Source organism: Danio rerio, chromosome 19 (assembly GCF_049306965.1).
Source record: "Danio rerio strain Tuebingen ecotype United States chromosome 19, GRCz12tu, whole genome shotgun sequence".
Classification (NCBI taxonomy): domain Eukaryota; kingdom Metazoa; phylum Chordata; class Actinopteri; order Cypriniformes; family Danionidae; genus Danio; species Danio rerio.
In genome coordinates, this window is record NC_133194.1 from 9,630,331 (window position 1) to 9,638,574 (window position 8,244).

The following is an 8,244-nucleotide window of genomic DNA, read 5'->3' on the forward strand; positions in this document are numbered from 1 at the left end:
TTTTAAATATGTTATTAAATGAACATATTCCGTTACTCTCCAAAACTGCTTGGCTAAATGCGAAATGTAGTGCAGATCTGACAAATGAAACATTTCAGTCGAGGTCAGCCACACTTAGCTTTGCTCAGACCGCTGAAAACCTGCCTGGGCAATGATCCTCAAAAGCTTGTATTTATCTGTGGGGATTTACTAATAGCGGGACAGATGGGATGGCTGTGAGGGAGGGTGAAGAGTTGAAACAGTTAAACATGGCTGTCCGGCACACGAGAGGATCCATATGGAGACAGGAGAGTATTAGTGTAGCGTTCGTGTATACAGAGTGGGGGGGTAGGGAGTCGGGTGAAGGCTTTACCTCTCAAATCCTCTTAGCAATGAAACGGGTTGATTTTGATCACCCTGCTTCCCGTTTCGTGTGGGATGAGGATCTGTCTGAAGTTAATAGCAATGCATTTTTTTAATGCGTTGTTTCCTGTTTGATGATTGCGGGAGGGTTTAAAATTTGAGATTTACTGCTTAAAAAGTATTTCAGGAAGGGTTTTCCATTGGGAGGTTATATGAGAGATAGTCTACTGTATGTTTAAGTTTTCATAATTTTAATTGGTTTATTTTTGATCCATTTCTGTATAGAGAACAATATTAATTTAACAAAAATAAAATAAATTTATTCATTCATTAATTTTCGTTGGGCTTGGTCCAACGCAATCTCATGGCAATTCGTAACTTTTTGATTTGGTGGCTAATTCGTATGAATTCGTACAATTTATTTTGTACAATGTAGAACGATTTGCTCATTACCCAATGATGGTTGGGGTTAGGGGTGGGCTTGGGTGCCACGCCTCCTTTTTAATATCGTACATTTTTGTACGACTGAACTCATACAAATTCGTACGAATTTGCCACTAATCCTGCAAAACGTAAAATACTTATGTTTCCTTGTGAGATTAGGCTGGCTTGGTCCCAGTGATAAGCACAGTTACTCAGCAAAATTAACGTTAAAGTGAGCGGCGTTCGTCTGACCAGTCCATTTGCGTTAGCACCCTCCCAATGAAGATTGGACGAAATAGCCAACCATCCAGCCCGAAATATACAACTATACTATACATTTATGCAACTAAATATACATCTCATTGAAACTTTAAGTGTTTTTACAAGAAAGAAGTTCTACATGTCTTTGGAGGCCAACACTTTTTCTGTGTGGTCATGTGCAAGTAATAATGTTCCATGATAACCAAAACTTTGCAGTGCTAAAAACTGAGGTTCTGCCTAGCCAAAGACAAGGAAAGAAGACGTATCTATACAAGGCCTGGGTAATTATCAACAAGCAAAACAACTACATTCTGACAGCGAACTGCACCTGTACGACAGGGTATGTGAACGACATGTTTACATTTCTTAGGATTCAGTGTCTGCAGTTTAATTCACCATATTTAACTGTTTTTGCCGAAATCATTGCTGTAATCAAAAACGAGTAATGAATAAGATTCAGCATAGTGTGAACTTACCTGATATGAAATGAGAACTGCAAAGTCGAGCATTTTTAGCACCCGGGCTTATTGTGGAAATGTAGCCCCGCGGACGTTTCTGCAGACTGTGAGATATGTCCCGGGAGGTACATATTCGAGCGTTTTTTGTTTTCGCGGATCTGCGAGAGGCCGCTGTGCGCGCTTTTTCGCGTCTCGGCCGCCTCTCGGGAGCGCGCGGTGTTCGCGTCCGCGCTGTTCTCGCGCGAAAAGCCGCTGGATCGGCCGACCCGGCCGCCCTCCTCTTCCTCCTCTTTTTCCTCCTTCCCTAAACCCGAGCGACGGTTTGCAAAAGCCGTCCAGAAAAAAAACTAAAAAGCAAAAGCCCTTGTCTTCGATTAAGACCGTGTTTTCGGATCCCGCCGCGTTCTCGCCCTTATTTTTCGGATTCTATTTTTCGTCTTACCTGATTTCTGGAACCGCTGTTCCCTGGACTCGATCCCGGTCGTCGTTCCCGTGGCCGGCTCCTCCTCCTCCGCTCCTTCGACGCAACGCTGTGAGCTAAGCGGACAAACTGGTTGCATCGGGAAAGCCCTCCACTCGGAGGCGAGCCGTCAGCTCCAACTCATCCATAATGAGTGTATGGATGTTTCCCAGTACTGGGTTGCAGCTGGAAGGGTATCTGCTGTGTAAAAAATATGCTGGATAAGTTGGCGGTTCATTCCGTTGTGGCTACCCCAGATGAATAAAAGGACTAAGCTGAAGGACAATGAATGAATTAATATTAATTTAGAAAACTTTACTGGCCATTAACAGTTTAGGCAAACATTACAATTTCTCACCCTCCTGTTATTTCAAACCTTTGAGACGAACCTTTGGGTGAATTGGGTGAACTACATTGGCTATAGTGTGTTCAGGGGTTTTGCAGTACTGAGTTGAGGCTGGTAGGGCACCCGCTGCGTAAAACAAATGCCGGAATAGTCGGTGGTTCATTCCGCTGTGGCAACCTCTGAATAACCAAAAACTGAACCAAAGGAAAAAAAATGAATGAATGATTTTAGGCACTCAAACCAAGAGCATTTTAGTTGACATGCTACAATAGTTTGAAATCAGTTTTGATGCGAATGTCTAAAGAAAACAATATTTAACATCTCTTGATTAAAACCCTATTTGTGTAATAGGGTTTTAGCCAATGTATACACATCTGTACATCACTATCCTTTTTATCTTTCGTTTTTTTTTTTTTTTAGAAACAAACAGTTCAACCGCTCTTTGATAGCATTTTTAGATCCATCCACACACTCCATGAAACTCAATCCTACAATTAGTCAATACACACTGCGGCGAGTGAAATCAAAATATGAGCCTGCCGTGGTCTTTACCCTACAATAACGGAGTATAACCACCGTCTAGCCCTCCCTTCTAGTCTAGTCAGCTAGAGGAGGGCGCAGATGGCAGCAACCAGGATATAGACCTTCAACAGCTGGTACGGGTCTAAGCTCATAACGAAACGGATCAACGGGTACGACCAGCCACCGCGACTACGGACACTTTACAAATATTCTAGTCTGTGGTGCTTTGGGGAAATGGCTGGTCTTATTAAATGAAAATCACTGAAGGTTAAGCAGCTGCAAAGCTTCTGAGGTATTTAAAAATCCCCCCCCCCCCTGACTGCGCATAAGACTTCCTGGTGCGGATTAGAGGCTGCAGCTACATGTGGTGTTGTGGCTACATACCTTCAGTCAGTCAAAACCCAATCTGGTGCTGAGTTTTCCCTCTCTTCCCAGCCTGAAGAAAAGTGGATGATGGAGAGTGGGAGGAAAGAGAAAGAAAGAGATCAACATGAAGATAGCAAAGAGAGAACTTTTGGAGAATGATGGGACAGATCAGCAGTTTAGATGAAAGCAGAGATGAAAGAAGGAGGAAATCAAGTTAGAAGACGCACAATCTTTAAGACGTATCACCCTGAGCTCTTATTGAGCATCACACACACAAAGGCAGCGATTTTACTGTAGGCAGAAAAGGTGTGAGTGTATGCTTGTGTTACTTACATTGTGGGGACCAAATTTCGGATCTTCTGAGGACATTTTTTCAACCCCCACAAAAAAAATGTACACAGAATAAAGTGTTTTAAATGTTTAAATAGACATTATCTTCTTTGAGGGATAGATTTAGGAGTAGGTAGATAGAATATACAGTTTCTATACAAATCATTATCATTACGTCTATAAAGATAGCTGTACAAGTATGTGTGTGAATGCTAAAGAGAGAGAGGTGACATTCTTTTCCATTTCTGTCACCAGAAACGTGAGCCAAAAGAGAAATCTGTGCTTTTAAAACTGAAATATTACTGCGACGTTACATTCCACCGGAGGAACACATTGGCTAACCCCTCCTTTGGCTCATAGTCTCTCAAAGGGTCTGTCTAAGCTGAAACATACCTAACCACTCCACTTTCTGGTTTCTAACCAATATGGCAGCAATTAAAGACATATGTGGATTTTCATATATGAAGCTCTCCGAAGCAGCATTTACCAATGTGCATATCTGCATTGCATCAAAACTCACATGGGCCTGTTTGGCTCATTTGAATTCTGACTAATATGATATTGAAAGTAAAATTGGGTCAGATAGCATGCATGTGAAATGAAAAGCGGTGATTTAGAAGCCTCATTAGTGCTCTGTCTAAAAGTGCTCAACTGTTTCGACCCAAATTTGGATAAATACGATTGGGTTAAAAGCTGACTTCAAAAATTTAAATCAACCACTGGGTTTGTCTATATTTTACTCGAGTTTGTGCTAAAATGACCTAGCGTGTTCTTAGGTTTGGAACCACTTAAGGGTGTGTAAACTGACGTCTGCTATACTAAATAAAGAGTGGGTTATATTAGCCCAACATAGGGTCAAATATTGACAAACTTAAAATCTGGGTTAAAAAATAGATATTTTTAATCGTATTGAAAAAACGCCTCACAGCAAGAAGGTTGCTGGTTCGAGTCCCGGCTGGTTGCCATTTCTGTGTGGAGTTTGCATGTTCTCCCTGTGTTCGCGTGGGTTTCCTCCGGGTGCTCTGGTTTTCCCCCACAGTCCAGATACATGTGGTATGGGTGAATTGGGTAGGCTAAATTGTCCGTTATGTATGTGTGTAAACGGGAGTGTATGGGTGTTTCCCAGTGATGGGTTGCAGCTGAAAGGGTATCCGCTCCATATAACATGATTGATAAGTTGGCGGTTCATTCTGCTGTGGCGACCCCAGATTAGTAAAGGGACTAAGCCAAAATGAATGAATGAATGAATGAACTAACCCAGTAATTGGGTTAAAAATTTCTTAATTGTAACCCAGAAGTTTGTCCATAATAAATTCAAAATACACTCTAATTAGAATGTTGGGTTGTATTATCTTAACAATGGCTTATATATTCACTAACCCAGCAGCTGGGTTAAAAATGCATATTTTTTTATTTAAACAAGTTGGATTTGTCTATGTTAAAACAACCCAGCAAGTTTTAAGGCTTGAAATAATTCAAGTAAAGTAAATCAAGAGTGAACCTGCAGTCTACACTCTAAAGAGAATATTGGGTTGTATTATCTTAACAATAGGTCTTATATTCACAAACCCAACAGCTGGGTTAAAAACAATTCATTTAAACCAATGGTTGGATTTGTCCATAATCGACCCAATGAGTTTTGAGAGAAATGTTTCGCTAATATTCTAATTACAGTTGACATCTAGTTGCAATGTTACAGTCATTATGATTTCTAAAGGGTAGCACCACAATAAAGTGTAACCCAACACTGTACAATTCTGAAATTCCTGATTCTGATTGGTTGGAAGGTGCACTTTAAAAATGCTGGGTTATTTCAACCAAATTTTGGGTGTACTGAACCAACGGCTGTGTCATTCATTCATTCATTCATTTTCCTTCGGCTTAGCCCCTTTTTACCCAAGCTTGGAACCACTTAAGAGTGTGTAAACCAACGTCTACCACACTCTGATAAAAGAGTTTGTTATATTAGCCCAACACTGGGTCAAATATGGACAAACAAATATTGAAAAAAACGCCTCACAGCAAGAAAGTTTCTGGTTCGAGTCCCTGGGCTGGTTGCCATTTCAGTGTGAAGTTTGCATGTTCTCCCTGTGTTCGCATGGGTTTCCTCTGGGTGCTCTGGTTTCCCCCCATAGTGCAAAGACATGTATAGGGGAATTTGATAATCTAAATAGTCCGTAGTGCATGTGTGTAAATGGGAGTTTATGGGTGATTCCCAGTGATAGGTTGCAGCTGGAAGGGCATCCGCTGTGTAAAACATGCTGGACAAGTTGGCGGTTCATTCCGCTGTGAAGACCCCAGAATAATAAAGGGACTAACCTGAAAACTTTTCACTGAGCTTGTCCATAATTTAGCAGAATGTGTGCAAAAACAACCCAGCATGTTTTGGGGTTTGAAACCATTTTAGTGTAAGTAAGCCATGAGTAAACCTACAGTCTCCACTCTAAAGAGAATGTTGGGTTGTATTATCTTAACAATGGGTCTTATATTCACTAATCCAAAAGCTGGGTTTAAAAATGTGTATTTTTCATTTAAACCAAGCGTTGGATTTGTCCATAATCGACCCAATGAGTTTTTAGAGTCGAATATTACACTAATATTCTAAATAAGGTTAGTTGACATCTAGTTGCAATGTTACTTACAGTCAGTAGAATTTCTGAATTATAGCATCACAATAAAGTGCAACCCAACACTGCACAATGCGGAAATTCCTGATTGTGATTGGATGGAAGGTGCACTGTAAAAATGCTGGGTTATTTCAACTAAACTGTGTTATTCATTCATTCATTCAATCATTTTCCTTCGGCTTAGTCCCTTATTTATCAGGGGTCACACAGCAGAATGAATCACCAACTATTCCAGCATTATGTTTTATGCAGCGGATGCCCTTACAGTGGCATTTCTGTGTGGAGTTTGCATGTTCTTCCATTGTTTGCATGAATTTCCTCCAGGTACTCCGGATTCCCTCACAAGTCCAAAGACATGTGCTATAGGTGAATTGGGGAAATAGTCTATAAAGTGTATAAGTGTGTGTATGTGTGTTTCCCAGTTATTGGTTGCAGCTGGAAGGTAAAACATATGTTGGATAAGTTGGCGGTTCATTCCGCTGTGGCGACCCTTGATTAATAAAAGGAAAAGAAAATTAATGAATGAATAACTCACTGGTTGGATTTGTCCATAACTGACCCAACGTTGGGTTAATACAACCCACAAACATCTAGTTGCAGTGTTGCTTCTGAAGAATAGCATCAACCCAATGCTTTTGTGATAAATATTATACATGGTCTGTTAAATTGTTTCATTCTGATTGGTTGGAAGGTGTGCAGTAGAGTATGTAATGCATGTGTCATTTTTGATCACAGTTCAAAATAACTGCGATTCCCTTTAACATTCGTAGTAACCACAGTAACTCAATGATAGCTATTAGAGGTAGCTACTGCATGTTACTATGAGTTATTAGTAGGGACATTTTTTGCTATTTCTGCACAGAATATTGTAAAATTAAAATCTGCAGATTTATACGGAATGATTTTGGGTGTATTGTAAGGCAGTTCAATAGCATCACAACATTAAAACAGCTGTCATAACATTGTTTATCAAAAAGGTGGGGGATTAGGATTCTCAGGAGCTATGGAAAATTAAAGTGTGAAACAGGAAACACAATAGGACCGTTGATTGTTTACATCCCTCAAAATGGTCTATAATTAAGGAGCTCAAATTGTGCAAAGAAAAATAATCTTAAATTCTACTACACCACAACTTTTTTGAACTGAACTAAGCCTAAACCATTACAATGTATTCAAACTGATACAAGACAGGACAGGCTCATGCTTTCATGTTGTTTCCTCCAAAATCTGACCAGCCCATAACTGTCAACCTTCCCGTTACAGTTCTATCCCGCTATCATCCCGTAAAGATATTTCCCCGTATTTCTCCTGTATTTTCAGTGAAAAGGGTGTCAAATAAAAATTAAAGAGCCGATCTTCCTTATACACAGCCCATACCGCCGAACCACCAGGGGCCGCCCCTTGCTCTTAAATAAGAGTCTGTTCTGTGCTTTCGCTTTGTTTAGGCGAGAAAACACTTTGAAATAAATATAAAACCAGTGCAATTCCCTTTCCTTTTCAGTACAGGTGCCGTCACCACTCCTATGTAATCCGGTTCAGTCATATAGCGGTGCGTGACAGTAAGCTGTCAAGCTGACGCACTCCATAGAGATAAATAGACGCTATTTCCCAAACAGATTCTGTACACGCAATGTGAAGCGGAGAGAAAGTCTGGATTTTGGGTGCGTGTTTAAAAGACATATACACATAATTAACAATAATAACATCTAAAGATGTCAATCTTGGTGGGTTTTTTTTTTTTTTTTTTTCAAACACAACTAATTTCGTCTTAAATGAGCATAAACAGTTAGGAAAGCAATCGAATGCTTTCATTATATAGTTAGATGTGTGCATTTTTAAAGTGAAACCTGTTAAATAATGTAATCACATGAAAAAAAATCTAAATAAATAAGAGATTAATTTGTCGCTCTAATCAAAATGTTTAAGTTATACAGTGAAGAAAAGGCTGAAGAGATTTGAGATTCTGTTTCATTATAAACTGTTTGCTAATGTATTTGTTGCTAATGTATGTATTTATTTTTTTTCTTTTGTAAATAATAATAAAACATATTACTGACCTTTTAACTGTTCATTCACAATGAAACAGCTCCAAATAAACATATATTTAGT